Here is a 15,201-nt window from a genome sequence, read left to right as displayed (position 1 = left end):
ATTTTGAAAGTCACACAGAATCACACAAGATGCTGACTTAGTTCGCCACGAGTTTCACACATCCACAGAAAAAATAAAACAATCCCGGACGAGCCCCAAAAATGTAACCCTCTCACCACCGGCTCTACATAAAACACTGTATAATGGACGGATGAAATAAGAGTCCCTTTAGATTAATAAAATTAAGGTGAGAGAGACATTCCAATGAAAAAAACAGTCTAGGGTAATGTATGATTCTCACTTCACTTTGTATGAATACACCGCAGAAATAATACAACCACAACGATTGAAGTGAACTCTGTATTGAACTCTTTCAAAACCACATCAAATTAACACCTTGAATGGACAATGAATCAATCAATATAAACACAATCACCCGGGATTTAAATGAAAAAAACTATATTCTGTGAGCCTGAGTGCACTCTTGTTTTAAAGTTCAGTTTATAGTTCGTTGGCGCGCTTTATGTTGGAGCTCTTAAATGGCGTTCCCCCCCAGTTTCAAAGGTGACGGTATCCCTGCCACACCTGTAGTTCCCCTGCCGGCAGACTGTCCTCTCTCTGTGCGAAGAAAGAAACAGCGGCCAACTGCAGGGCTCGGTCCCACCTGCTGACCAAGTACTGACCTCCACCAGGCAGCGTCCGTGCTGATTCCACAGCTCCCACCGACAGCGCTCCCCGTTCCTGTGGCGTCCGACGTTCCTCAAGCAAGCCGTGCCAAGGCCGCTCCAGCAAGCTAAGCTAATCTCGTTAGCTCCAGCTGCACGGCAAGTAAGCACGGGGTTTCCGTCATCAAAACCCGCTCCACCCGACAGGATGAGCGAGGTCCACCCGATAAAGTCCGCCTGACTGGGATATAATCCAGATTTCGCTCTCCAGTACGGCTCCAAGTCTGGTTTCCTCCCCACACGTTTCTCGTTCTCCCGTTCCTCCATGCGCGGCCCCCGTGAACCTCCGCGCCGACACAAAACTAGTCCCTCCTGCTGTGTCGTCACACACGCAAAAAAAACTTTCTCCAAATACAAAAAAAAAAAAATCAATATCAATTAACTATTTTTGAATTCAGTTCACAACCTCACAATGAATTATAAAAACATTTTAACAACCATTTATGAATTTGATTCTGAACATACATAAACATCAGATAATTAAAAAACAACAACAGAGAAACACACAACTGATATTTATCAGGTTATTACATTTGATTATATCTGGTGTTCTTCTGGTTGTTGGAGGCTGCTTGGAGCGCTGGCGGAGGCCCGCCTCTCTGACCGCCACATTCCAGTGAAGATTACGGTGAGTTCTGATCCGCCGCGCTTGACGTTTGTTTTGCCATCTCTCGGTTTCGCTTCCACCGTAATGCGGAGAATATGTGCGCACCGCTAAACAGCGTGCCGGCTGACCTGACTGCTGTCAGAGCGCCGGCTGGCTTGACCGTGGTCTCAGCTCCTCCTCCTCCTCCTCCTCCTCCTCCTCCTCCTCCTCCTCCTCCTCCTCCTCCTCCTCCTCCTCCTCCTCCTCCTCGCTGCTCAGTCCTCAGTCTGCTCCTGTGCTCCTCCAGAGATGGAGGTGTCTCTGCGCCTCCCGCTGCTGCCGCTGCTGCTGCTCTGCGCCTCCCGCTGCTCCGCCGGGTCCGCCGTGGAGGAGCCTCCCGGAGCAGGACGCAGCTCGGACGGGTTTTGCGGGCGGATCCTGCGGGCGCAGACCCAGGGGACCCGGAGGGACGGGTACCACGAGTTCAGGCTCCGGGTGGAGGGAGACCCGGAGACCTACCAGCCCGGAACCACCTCCAGAGGTGGGTACAGCTCCAGCCCAGCCCGGCCGGGTCCGGGTCCGGGTCCGGGTCCGGATCCTGCTTCAGCAGGGACTTCAAACCTTCTCCTCCACTTTGTTCCGAGTCTTTCTTCAAACTTTTCCAGCGTCACGTGCAGATCTGTGTGACTGTTGATCTGGAGCAGTTTGAGAAACTTGTTTTGTAAAAAAAAGAAATAATAAAAGTTACTTTAAAGGGAATCAGTGAAACAATTTTAGCCATGCTCATTTAATAATCACCCCCAACACACACACACACACACACACACACACACACACACACACACACACACACACACACACACTCGTTTTCAGTAGATTAAAAAATCAGATTAACATTATTAAGTATGCTTTAGTCTTGACTCGTTGTAAGAAAAATGTGCAAGAGCAAAAAGTCATGAACAAATCCATCAAACTCTGCAGCTAGATCTACAGATTAATAATTCTAAAAATAATTATCTACAGACTGATGATTCTGTCAATAATCCACAGAATAACAGCCATCCTAACAGTTATGTGCAGGAATCTAATAATCATCATCTAATAATCATCCTTAGAATAATCAGCAGCAGGTTGTCTTTAACAGCTGGAGCCTGAAGGAAGCAGTTTCCTTCCTGTGGGAAAGCTGCGATAAGGCTGACATTTAGAATGTCTGACCTATATTCACTTCCTGTCCCTGACACACACACACACACACACACACACACACACACACACACACACACACACACACACACACACAGGCTTTATCCTATCCTGTTATTTTAGGTATCATATGAAATGGCACAAACACTACAATTTCATTTTCTACAATTTCTACTACCAAACTGTGTGTGTGTGTGTGTGTGTGTGTGTGTGTGTGTGTGTGTGTGTGTGTGTGTGTGTGTGTGTGTGTGTGTGTGTGTGTGTGTGTGTGTGTGTGTGTGTGGTGTGTGTGTGTGTGTGTGTGTGTGTGTGGTGAGGGGCTGCTGTCAGAAGGCCGTTCCTTGTTGTGAGTTAAAACCTCGGCTGAGCTTTAAAACGCCGTCGATCAGAAACAGAAGAAACCTGAAACCTGCTGAGCAGCAACGAAACCACGACACGGAGGACCAGGAGCGGGACGCCCTTTGGTCCCTGGTGGTCCCTGGTGGACTGGGTCCCTGGTGGTCCCTGGTGGACTGGGTCCCTGGTGGTACCTGGTGGGTCCTGGTGGACTGGGTCCCTGGTGGTCCCTGGTGGTCCCTGGTGGACTGGGTCCCTGGTGGTCCCTGGTGGACTGGGTCCCTGGTGGTCCCTGGTGGTACCTGGTGGACTGGGTCCCTGGTGGTCCCTGGTGGTACCTGGTGGACTGGGTCCCTGGTGGTCCCTGGTGGTACCTGGTGGACTGGGTCCCTGGTGGTACCTGGTGGGTCCTGGTGGACTGGGTCCCTGGTGGTCCCTGGTGGTCCCTGGTGATACCTGGTGGGTCCTGGTGGACTGGGTCCCTGGTGGTCCCTGGTGGTCCCTGGTGATACCTGGTGGGTCCTGGTGGACTGGGTCCCTGGTGGTCCCTGGTGGTACCTGGTGGACTGGGTCCCTGGTGGTACCTGGTGGGTCCTGGTGGACTGGGTCCCTGGTGGTCCCTGGTGGTCCCTGGTGATACCTGGTGGGTCCTGGTGGACTGGGTCCCTGGTGGTCCCTGGTGGTACCTGGTGGACTGGGTCCCTGGTGGTACCTGGTGGGTCCTGGTGGACTGGGTCCCTGGTGGTCCCTGGTGGTACCTGGTGGGTCCTGGTGGACTGGGTCCCTGGTGGTACCTGGTGGGTCCTGGTGGACTGGGTCCCTGGTGGTCCCTGGTGGTACCTGGTGGGTCCTGGTGGACTGGGTCCCTGGTGGTCCCTGGTGGGTCCTGGTGGACTGGGTCCCTGGTGGTCCCTGGTGGTCCCTGGTGGACTCGGTCCCTGTGGACTGGGTCCCTGGTGGTCCCTGGTGGAACCTGGTGGACTGGGTCCCTGGTGGTCCCTGGTGGAACCTGGTGGACTCGGTCCCTGTGGACTGGGTCCCTGGTGGTCCCTGGTGGACTCGGTCCCTGTGGACTGGGTCCCTGGTGGTCCCTGGTGGTACCTGGTGGACTGGGTCCCTGGTGGTCCCTGGTGGAACCTGGTGGACTGGGTCCCTGGTGGTCCCTGGTGGGTTCTTCAGCTTCACACTGTCAAGATTTAAAGGTCTAATACAGGATTTTGATTTCCGGGTGGATCACCTAAATAACTGGTGGGTCTGTTTGTCAGTCGTTCTGACGAGCTGCTTTCGTCAGGCGGTTCTCTGTGCTATCGTCCAATCAGCTTCTCCCTTTTGTGCATTCAGAGTGTTTCTGTAGCGGTGAGCTTCTAGCTAGTACTGACCGATGGCGAGTCTGACATCATGAAACTGGAACTGTTTCGGAAAAAAATCTTTATTTATGAGCGAGGCGGATCGCAGAAACTGTAAACAGAGCCGTGCACGCCGGAGAAGAGGAGGTCGCGCTCGCACACTTCCATGTTTCCTGGGAGAAGCAGGAGAGCCGGGCGATGGTCTGGAGCAGGGCGTTGTTCAAACAGTGAGTAACAGACGTGGGGCTTCGTCTTTTCGAGAAAATCGTGTATTAGACCTTTAACTTATAAATTCAGGTTGTTTATGAGAAACCTTTAAAAAAATTGAAATGTCGATTCTCTGGTTTCAGTGTTTGGAGCCAAGATGAAGATGCTGTTTGGACCTGTTCCTGCAGGTCTTGTTTTGAAGTTGTCCTGTTTGTTTGTTTGTTTGTTTGTTTAAAGTCTGAGTTAAAGAAACTCAGACAGAAACGGTGGGGGGGGTTTAAAAAAAGATACGTCAGTCCAGATCTGGGTTCCAAAGGGAGTCGTGATTAGAAGTCAGAGACCAAAAAAAGCCAACCTGGACACAAACACAGCGAGACACGTGAGACAAGCTGCTGTCAGACTAGCGGATCAGCGGTCGCAGCTATAGCATCAGCAACACGTCTTCACCACGAGGGGGCAGCAGAGAGGTGTGGTGGAGACGCTGAGAGTCGGGGAGGGAGTGTGTGTGGTGTGTGTGGCTCATCAGTCCAGGCAGTGTGTGTGGTTTGGCCCGCCTCCCCTTTGCGCTCCAGCTCGGATGGTCACTGCTGGACGGCCTTAACAAAGCAGTCCAGAGGTGAAGTTGGGCTGCAGCTGGGAGAGAGAGAGGGGGGGGTAGAGAGAGCAATCAATCTGTCCTTGGGTCTTCAGGGAGATGTTCAGTCTTCCAGGGTTCCAGACACAATCAGAAGGTTCTTGTTTTGGTGGAAGGAGCCGTTGGACCTTCCATCTGCTGGACTTGCTTCGACGGCGTCGGCCTGGAGCTAATCTGGTCTCTGTGTTCTGGTTCCAGTGGTCCTCCTGGCTGCCAGCCCAGCTTATTTCAGAGGCTTCACCCTGGTGGCGCTGAAGGAGGGCCGAGACGGCGCCGCCGAGCAGGACCACCTGGGCCGGTTCCAGGTGAGCAGCCAGGGTTCTCCCCCCGGCCGGGTGCAGTGGAGCTGATGTTTTCTGATGCGCAGTGTATGGAAATGTCTCATGTATGCATGCTTCTCCTCACTTGTAGAGCTCACAGAGGTATTTTTGTAAACAGCCGGAGCTCCCACAGTCCGATGTGTGGAGAACCGGAGCTCCCACAGTCCGATGTGTGGAGAACCGGAGCTCCCACAGTCCGATGTGTGGAGAACCGGAGCTCCCACAGTCCGATGTGTGGAGAACCGGAGCTCCCACAGTCCGATGTGTGGAGAACCGGAGCTCCCACAGTCCGATGTGTGGAGAACCGTGACTGCTTTGTCGAGGTTTTACTTTTTCCTGATAATCTTAGCGTAGCAGCTGCGGGACTGGTGGGAGTCCTCCTGTGTCCGGCCTACGGCTGGGGCAGTGGAGGCCTCTGGGAGTGACCGTGGCAGATGGTTATTAGAAGCTTGCTGCCCTGCGAGGGCAGAACTCACTCTGTTACTCTGTTGACTGCGTGACGTCTCCTGCTGTACAGCCGAATAAGAGACCAAAACGAACTCGCCGGCTGATGCCTTCTATTAAATAAAATTGCCGTAACAGCAGGCTGAACCCGAGGCGCTGCTGAAGGCTGCGACCGTCCTCCATTGTGCAGAGAAAGAGTCGAGGCTCTCGCTGCCTCTCGGTGACCTTTGTGTTCGGCAGCAGATGCTTCCTGCAGCGGTGGAAGGCTGCAGCCACAGAGGAAGGTTCCAGTCACTCGGCCAGACTTCCTCAATGACTTCCTGCTCGGTGTAAACAGGAACACATCTGGAGCTGATCCCGCTCACAGTGCTGCTCCTCTCCTCAGCCAGGCTTTGGGAGGTTTTGCCGGCGCCGTCTGGTTTCAGCCCAGAAAGAAGAGATTCTGTCATGAAGCTCTTTGTGCTTCCAACGTCGGCCTCCCTCAACGAACACCTCAGTCTGCCGACGCTCTGGAACTCCAATGTCCTGGTACCCCGGGACCCTGGTACCCTGGTGCTCTGGGACCCTGGTGCCCCGGAACCCTGGTACCCCGGGACCCTGGTACCCTGGTGCTCTGGGACCCCGGTGCCCCGGAACCCTGGGACCCTGGTGCCCCGGAACCCTGGTACCCCGGGACCCTGGTACCCCGGGACCCTGGTGCTCTGGGACCCTGGTGCCCCGGAACCCTGGGACCCTGGTGCCCCGGAACCCTGGTACCTCGGGACCCTGGTGCTCTGGGACCCTGGTGCTCTGGGACCCTGGTGCTCTGGGACCCTGGTGCCCCGGAACCCTGGTACCCCGGGACCCTGGTGCTCTGGGACCCTGGTGCCCTGGAACCCTGGTACCCCGGGACCCTGGTGCTCTGGGACCCTGGTGCTCTGGGACCCTGGTGCTCCGGAACCCTGGGACCCTGGTGCCCCGGAACCCTGGGACCCTGGTGCCCCGGAACCCTGGGACCCTGGTGCCCCGGAACCCTGGTACCTCGGGACCCTGGTGCTCTGGGACCCTGGTGCTCTGGGACCCTGGTGCCCCGGAACCCTGGTACCCCGGGACCCTGGTGCTCTGGGACCCTGGTGCCCCGGAACCCTGGGACCCTGGTGCTCTGGGACCCTGGTACCCCGGGACCCTGGTACCCTGGGACCCTGGTGCTCTGGGACCCCGGTGCTGTCTTTTCAGGAGTGCTGCGGCTGTCCCTTACCAAGCCCTACAGCCGCTGAGAGTGTGAGACCGGGTCATCCGCTCTGTTCCAGCCATTCTCACATGCACATTCTAAGTCCAACCCCACCTCCGCAACACACACACACACACACACACACACACACACACACACACTTGAACACACAGTGCCCCTTCACCTCATTGTCTCCTACAGCGAGCTCTTCTTCTGTCTGTTCTCCGCTCGCCGCCATCGCTGTCGTTGTGAACTTCTTCTTCAGGGAACCGGGCTTCTAAACGGCTGCATTACTGCCACCTACAGGACGTAATGTGCTATCGCGGTTGGGCGGTGTGACCAACATCCCTACCGTGAGCCAAATTTATATCACATACGGTTTATACCATTTATATCCCCTCCCTGAACCTCCGTCTCAGTGTGGAGTCCAGGACCTGGTCCTCCTGGACCCACAGCTGGAACCAGGTGGAGCTGTGTCCCTGAGCCAGCCATGCTGGGAACTGTTTTCAGACAAGGTCTTTTTAAAGGATTCCATCATCGATGATACTGATCCTTGGAATCGCTGAATGGCATGGTGACCAATACTGCCAGATCCCTGGCAGATCCCTGCCAGATCCCTGCAGGCACTGGATGGTTCAGGACTTTCTTCCTTTCCAACCAATATGTTTCTGTTCCATCAGAGCAGCAGGCAGAACACTGAGAAACACCACATTTTATCCAAATGAAGAGCAGAAGGCGATCAGGACTATTAGAACCACCAGAGAAGAACGTCCTGGAGAACACAACACAAGCTTTTATTTTGGTAGGAAGCAGGAAACACTTTGGATCAGGAAACTTTAACACAACACCAACAGGTTGAGTCCTGATGCCACGGTTCTCTGGAGAACATGGAGAACCTGAAGTTTTTTGACCCCATGGTTCTTTAGATGACAGCCCACAGTCGTCTTCTCGTCCCTGCCGTGTTGTGAGCTCCGTCCCTGCAGTTGTTCCGCTGCAGGCCGTTCTCTTCAGCTGTGGCTCCGTCTTGCCGTCTGGGACATATTGGACATGTTGGACATGTTGGACATGCTGCACACGGGGAGTGTCTCATGCCAAAACGTTAAGTCTTTCAAACAGTCTTTGCTTCTTCGGATTGTCAGGACAGCGTCTCTTTGTTGCTGAAGACTGTCCTGTGTCCTGTCCTCGTCTGGCTGCAGCGTCAGTGGACGGACGGGGGTTTGGACCGTTGCAGCAGACTCGGGGTCTGGTTCTGCAGGCAGCAGCGGCTCCTCTGCTGCGCTGCGGCCTGGTTCTGAGCAGTTCGGTCGAACGTTGCTGGTGGTTTTCTGGAGTGGCTTTCCCATGGCCGGAGGATTCTGAGCAGTGAAAACACTCAGGAGGGATCGGCGATGTTGGGGTGTGATGTTTTCAAGTGACGTCTTAATTTATTCATGTTGTCTGCTGACAACATTTCAAGACACAGTCAACACACCGGTCTGTCCCCGTCTTCCCACTGCGGTGAGGTGAAGCCAGGCCCACGTACGCCTCGTCTTATTTCCTCATCTTGGCCTTCGGATGACTGTTGTTCGTCTCATCATGTCCGTCTCTCTCTCTCTCTCTTTCTCTTTCTCTCTCTCCGTCTTTCTTTTCGTCGCAGTTAAATATTTTCCCATGGTCCATCCATGCAAGCTGCACCATAAAGCTATATGACCGGGTTCCTCAATTAGCGGACCGTGGTCCATGACCGGACCGCGGCACACCTCGCTGCGGACCCAGAGCAAATGTATGGAAAAAAAAAAAAAAAGAAAAAAAATCTTTCTTTAAACGTTCCGTGTGAGCACCGTTCTGCGCCGCGCCGCTCTGCGCATGGTGTAATCGCTGCTCTGCGGCGCCCTCTGCCGGGCACTGCCCGGCATCCCTCGGTATCGCTCGCCCTCCCCCCCCGCTCCCACAGGGCACTGAAGTCCGGACCCATGCTTGTATATAAAAACAAATGTGGACCTTCAAGATTTGTATTTGAGGACCCCTGCTATATGACATGAAGGTGATGATGAGATGGAGCGTCCAGAGCAACGCTGGAATCAGCTGTTCTCCTCAGAGCTTCGCTGGACTGAAGCTGAACGTGGAGCGAGCGACAGACGAGAGTCCAGCAGGAGCTCAGGTGTTGACTTGTTCCTTTACGTGTCGGATCATTTCTTCAGGGAGTTGCTGCTTCTCCATCAGACAGCACCTTTCCAACGATGAACAACTCAAAGTCAAAGATCAGAACAGTGACGTCCGGAGAATGTCTGTCCTGGAGACAATGACGCCTGAGGCAGGAAGGACTTCCTGTGTCTGTCCTGGAGACAGAGGAGCTACAGCAGTCTGTTGGAGAAGGAGGTCCACTGTCTGTCCAGAGTGGGGTGGAGAGGGTGGAGCTGTGTGGTGGAGAGGGTGGAGCTGTGTGGTGGAGATGTGTGGTGGAGAGGGTGGAGCTGTGTGGTGGAGAGGGTGGAGCTGTGTGGTGGAGCTGTGTGGTGGAGAGGGTGGAGCTGTGTGGTGGAGAGGGTGGAGCTGTGTGGTGGAGAGGGTGGAGCTGTGTGGTGGAGAGGGTGGAGCTGTGTGGTGGAGAGGGTGGAGCTGTGGAGTAGAGAGGGTGGAGCTGTGTGGTGGAGATGTGTGGTGGAGAGGGTGGAGCTGTGTGGCGGAGAGGGTGGAGCTGTGGGGTGGAGAGGGTGGAGCTGTGTGGTGGAGCTGTGGGGTGGAGATGTGTGGTGGAGAGGGTGGAGCTGTGGGGTGGAGAGGGTGGAGCTGTGGGGTGGAGAGGGTGGAGCTGTGGGGTGGAGAGGGTGGAGCTGTGGAGTAGAGAGGGTGGAGCTGTGGGGTGGAGAGGGTGGAGCTGTGGGGTGGAGAGGGTGGTGGGGCTCTCCATGATGGACAGCAGTGTGTTCAGTGTCCTCTCCAGCCTTCACAGTGGTCAGTCTGCAGCCAATCACAGAGCAGCTTTCCTGATCAGTTTATTGAGTCTGTTGGAATCGCCGGCTCCAGTGCTGCTCCCCCAGAGAACCACAGCGAAGAAGAGGACACTGCAGAACACTGGAGAACTCGGCCCCCCAGACTGGTAGAACATCTCCAACATCTGGCTGCACATGTTGAAGGACCTCGGCTCCATCAGGAAGTGGAGTCTGGCTCCTCCCCTCCCTGCTCACAGCCTCGTGTTGGATTTCCAGTCCCGTCTGCTGTTGAATTTGACGTCCAGGTACCTGTAGTCCTCCACCTCCTCCTCCACCTCCACACCATCTTCCAGAAAGCAGGGTGGCTGGGAAGGCTTCCTCTTCTTTGTCTCAGCTGTCTTCCAGACGTCCATGTCTGTCACAGTGATTGAAACCTCTGGAAATGAGCTGTTAATGGATTCCAGTGTTCAGGACGGATCACGGTGACGCCATGTTGTTTTCAGCATCGTCAGAAGTCACTGCTGAAAAATCCCCGTGAGTTCTTCCTGAGAAGATGAGTTTCCACCCAGGACAGTGGCTGGATGTCTCTGTGGTGCAGACACCTGGAGGTCTGGCTCCCGCTCGGAGACTCTCGGAGACCTGGAGCTCCGGCAGGATCCCGAGAAACTGGATGGTCCGTGAAGTCTCCGTCGGGAGACTGTGTCTCGTGGGACTCTGGGACAGCGATCGAGGCCGAGACGGCACAGACGGAAGCTGGTAGGACAACCGCTGAGGCCTCGAGCCCGGAGCGGCGTTCATCTGGGAGTGGCTGGCGAGGAGAGACAGCAGCTCTGCAGCGTCTCTGCAGCGTCTCTGGCAGAGCGGGAGATTGTCCCCTTCGTCAGGGACCAGTGTCTTCCAGCTGTGCAGCATGCTGGTGGAAGACGCAGCAGGACAGAGTTCGTCTCCATCAGCTGCAGCTGCTCTGCTGCTCTTGATAGTCAGACTGTGGACAGAAAGTGGCGTCCTCCTGCTGAGGGTTCGTCTTCCACGTCTCCATTGTCTGGCGGCTGTTGTGAGGCGGAACGGGCTCCAGACGAGGCTGGCGGTGTTTTCTCTGCTCGCTTGCTGAGACTCGCCGGTTCTGGCGGCTCTCCTGGAATGTGCCGCCTCAGCTGATCCTGCCGCTGTTGTCCTTCAGCAGGTTTTCTGCTCTCGTCCCCGTCCCAGCACGACCGGACTTCTGTCTGGACGTGTCCGCCCTCACAGAGGACGCCGTCAGACAGCCGGCTGAATGGACACACTGTGTGCTTTTCCCAGCGCTCCTGGCATTGCTGAGGCCGGCGGCGAGACAGACGGCCTGTTTGGACAAGACGGAGACCAGATTACATCTTCTTGTCTCTGAGGTTGGCTGAGATAAACAAACCGTCAGCTCGACATGCTCAGAGCCTGCAGACAGGACGAGGACGAGGACGAGGACGAGGAGGCTGTGGTCCCCCTCTGTCTGGACAGTCTCCAGTTGACATGTTTCAGAACAACACCTGGAGGTGGAGGTGGGCGTGTTGGTAGATGAAGTACTCGGATATATCAGGGCGTTTTGGAAAAAGAAGATCAAAGGTTCCACATTATCAGTTCCAGTCTGTCTCCGAGTTTCAGGCTGAACACAGGAAGTCTTTTATTCTGAAGGCAGGAATCGGTCGTGTTGAGGAGCCAGCAGAGCAAATGCCAGACTCTGCCTCGTGCCTCCACCCACTGATCCTCCACCCGCTGATCCTCGTCCACCCGCTGATCCTCCTCCACCCGCTGATCCTCGTCCACCTGCTGATCCTCGTCCACCTGCTGATCCTCGTCCACCCGCTGATCCTCCTCCACCCGCTGATCCTCCTCCACCCGCTGATCCTCGTCCACCCGCTGATCCTCCTCCACCCGCTGATCCTCGTCCACCCGCTGATCCTCCTCCACCCGCTGATCCTCGTCCACCTGCTGATCCTCCTCCACCCGCTGATCCTCCTCCACCCGCTGATCCTCGTCCACCCGCTGATCCTCCTCCACCCGCTGATCCTCGTCCACCTGCTGATCCTCCTCCACCCGCTGATCCTCCTCCACCCGCTGATCCTCGTCCACCCGCTGATCCTCGTCCACCCGCTGATCCTCCTCCACCCGCTGATCCTCCTCCACCCGCTGATCCTCGTCCACCCGCTGATCCTCCTCCACCCGCTGATCCTCGTCCACCTGCTGATCCTCGTCCACCCGCTGATCCTCCTCCACCCGCTGATCCTCGTCCACCCGCTGATCCTCCTCCACCTGCTGATCCTCCTCCACCCGCTGATCCTCGTCCAGTGAGGACAGTGGAGACCGTGATGGAGGCTGTGATGGGACTGGTTCTGATTGGGGGGCGGGGGTCCAATAATAGATTGATAGATAAAAATGAACCAGTGCCTGGCAGTGAGACGTGAGCTGGACCGCCTCCACCCTGAGGGAGGACAGCCTTCCTCCGTCAGGTGGAGCTGTGAGGCGGCGGTCCTCGGGGGGGCTGGTTGTCCTGTGCCTGGTCTGCGGTGCTTCGTAAAGGTGATGCTGAAATCGAGTTTTTTCCATTTGAGACAGCTCGCTAAAATAAGGTCTTCACTTTCAAGGCATCATTTTGAGGTGTTCATTCTTGCATTTGTCGCCACACGGCTCGACTGTTGTAACGCCCGGTACTGTGGATCAGCCAGGCCTCGCTCGCACGGCTGCAGCTGGTTCAGAACGCTGCAGCGCCTCTTTCAACCCCATCTAGAAAGTACGACCACGTTTCTCCAATTTTGTCTTCCCTTCACTGGCTCCCTGTCCAATATCGGATTTGTTTTAAAGTTCTTTTATTTGTCTTTAAATGGCTAAATGGCCTGGCCCCTCGTTACCTGTGAGGTACTCTTGGTGAGGTACTCCCCTCCACGCTCTCTGAGCTCCACACATCAGCTTCTGCTTGTCAAAGTGCAAAGTGAGAGGAGACCGAGCCTTTTCTGTGGCTGGTCCCAGACTGTGGAATGATCTGCCTCTGGACATTAGACAGTCTGAGTCGCTTCCTGTTTTTAAGTCTCGTCTGAAGACACATTTGTACTGTTTGGCTTTTGACTAGTTTGATGTTTTGATTTTTACTGTTAACAATGTGCTGATGTGCCACTTCACTGTATATATATACAGTATATATATTAGTGGTGTGTATCGCCTAGTATCTGGCGATACGATTCGTATCACGATTCATGGGTCACGATTCGATATATCCCGATATATCCCGATATTCATGACGATTATTGCGATACTTTTGGAACAACTAATTTGTAAACTAGTAGTACTTCATGAGAAATCTTGCATTAAACACACATTTATTTTACCAAATGCAACAGAAGCACCCAAGCAGCTATATTTAACAGCAAACAAGTTGCAGGCTACTTTTTCATTTAAACAGTAAATAAAAATAAAGGCTACATAAACCTTCAATAATGTAACATGTTTTGAAAAAATAAAGTGCCATCATTGTAAAACCCTGAACTGAATTGAATTGAAATTCCTTTATTTGTCCCACAGGGGGAAATTGCAATGTTAAGCAGCACAGAGAAAAGAAATAGAAACAGAAAAGAAATGCAAAAGAGGAGAATTTACAAGGTCCAACCATACACAGAAAAATTAACTATAAATTTAGGATCAATATAATTAAATAACAGATACAAACTAAATGACATAATTTAAATATAGTTTAAATGTAAGTTTCAGACAGATATAAAGAAATAACAGATATACACTAACAGATATAAATCAAATATAAATTAAATATACATTTAAGACAGAACACATATGTAAACTATAATATTAATAACAGATATGAGTTACATATTTAAATATACATATAGGACAGACATGTGTACAATATTATAGAAACATGTGAGAGACATGAAAAGACAAACACACAGGAGTGTCATTTAGAACAGTGTGTGGTGTTTGGACTGGTTGGAGCAGTGCTGGCTGTAGAGTCTGACAGCAGCAGGGAGGAAGGACCTGCTGAGGAGGCAACGCTCCTTCTCACACCTGGGGGGACGCAGCCTGTCCCTCACACTGTCCAGGGCCCTCAGGGTGTCCTGCATGGGGACATCCTGTTCAAATGCATGTGGGTTGGTGGTGTTTCCGCAGTATTTGACTTTTGCAAAGCACATTTTACAAATGGCGTGGCTCTTATCTGTCCCTCCGTCCTGGTTGTAAAAGCCACAGTGCGTCCAGATTCCGGCTTTATAAATATTCCTCGGAGCGTCTCCCACTTCCTCCGCCGCGGGAGACTGTTGTGTGATCCAGTTACCGCGAGACGGTAGTGTAAAGAAACCACCGGGAGAGCAATCACACTGACAGATTTGATTTGAAAACACTTTGCTTTGACTCTTTGTTTTTGCACCAACGTTTTGTACACTTGGAGTTAAATAGAACTGATCTGACTCTGTTTAGAGTAGAATGAACTCTGCTTTTCCTAAGATTTCATTTACACCGAAAATATAACTCCCCTCAATTTGCTGTGATGTTCATTCTCTATCGTTCTGTTTTTCCAAAGTTCACTCTTTCACTCTGAACTCCGTTTTCCTCTGTACCTCCCCGTCGCTGTCCCTGTCCTTGTCCCTGTCCCTGTCCTTGTGTGTCCTTGTCCCTGTCCCTGTTCCCCTCACTGTCGGTCTGGAAATCAAACTTTGTGATTGATTAATTCTTCCTCGTCTCCTTCTGTCCTAGATCGTTGACCAGGAGGACACACAGTTCATGGCCGACTGTCCCCCGGCAGTGACGGAGAGCAGCCCTCGCAGACGGACCAGGATCCAGGTGTTGTGGACGGCTCCGTCCTCTGGGAGCGGCTGTGTGATTCTGAAGTGAGTCCCGTCCCCCGTCCCCCCTGTGTGAGACAGGAAGTGCACACCCTGTCTCAGACTGTGGTTAGTCTGGACGTGGTGAGGAGCACCGCGGCAAATATCTGGTGTGAACAGGAACCTGATCCAGATACGTTTGACAGTGAACCTCAAGTCCTGCTGCCGGGTCAGGTTCAGAGTGAAGCAGCGGCGGATCAGCTGTCCACAGCGGTGGATCAGCTGTCCACAGCGGTAGATCAGCTGTCCACAGCGGTAGATCAGCTGTCCACAGCGGTGGATCAGCTGTCCACAGCGGTAGATCAGCTGTCCACAGCGGTGGATCAGCTGTCCACAGCGGTGGATCAGCTGTCCACAGCGGTAGATCAGCTGTCCGCAGCGGTGGATCAGCTGTCCGCAGCGGTAGATCAGCTGTCCGCAGCGGTGGATCAGCTGTCCGCAGCGGTGGATCAGCTGTCCACAGCGGTGGATCAGCTGTCCAC

The 15,201-nt window shown here is 53.9% G+C and overlaps 1 pseudogene; it reads left to right on the top strand.

Annotated features, from left to right (window-relative positions):
- The first annotated feature begins 1,526 nt into the window (after positions 1 to 1,526).
- Positions 1,527 to 15,201, top strand: part of LOC115391842 (spondin-1-like) — a 69,191-nt pseudogene continuing 55,516 nt past the window's right edge.

The sequence above is a fragment of the Salarias fasciatus genome, chromosome 7 (assembly GCF_902148845.1).
Source record: "Salarias fasciatus chromosome 7, fSalaFa1.1, whole genome shotgun sequence".
Classification (NCBI taxonomy): domain Eukaryota; kingdom Metazoa; phylum Chordata; class Actinopteri; order Blenniiformes; family Blenniidae; genus Salarias; species Salarias fasciatus.
Note: the sequence above shows the minus strand (reverse complement) of the source record. Positions and strands in the feature narration are given on the sequence as shown.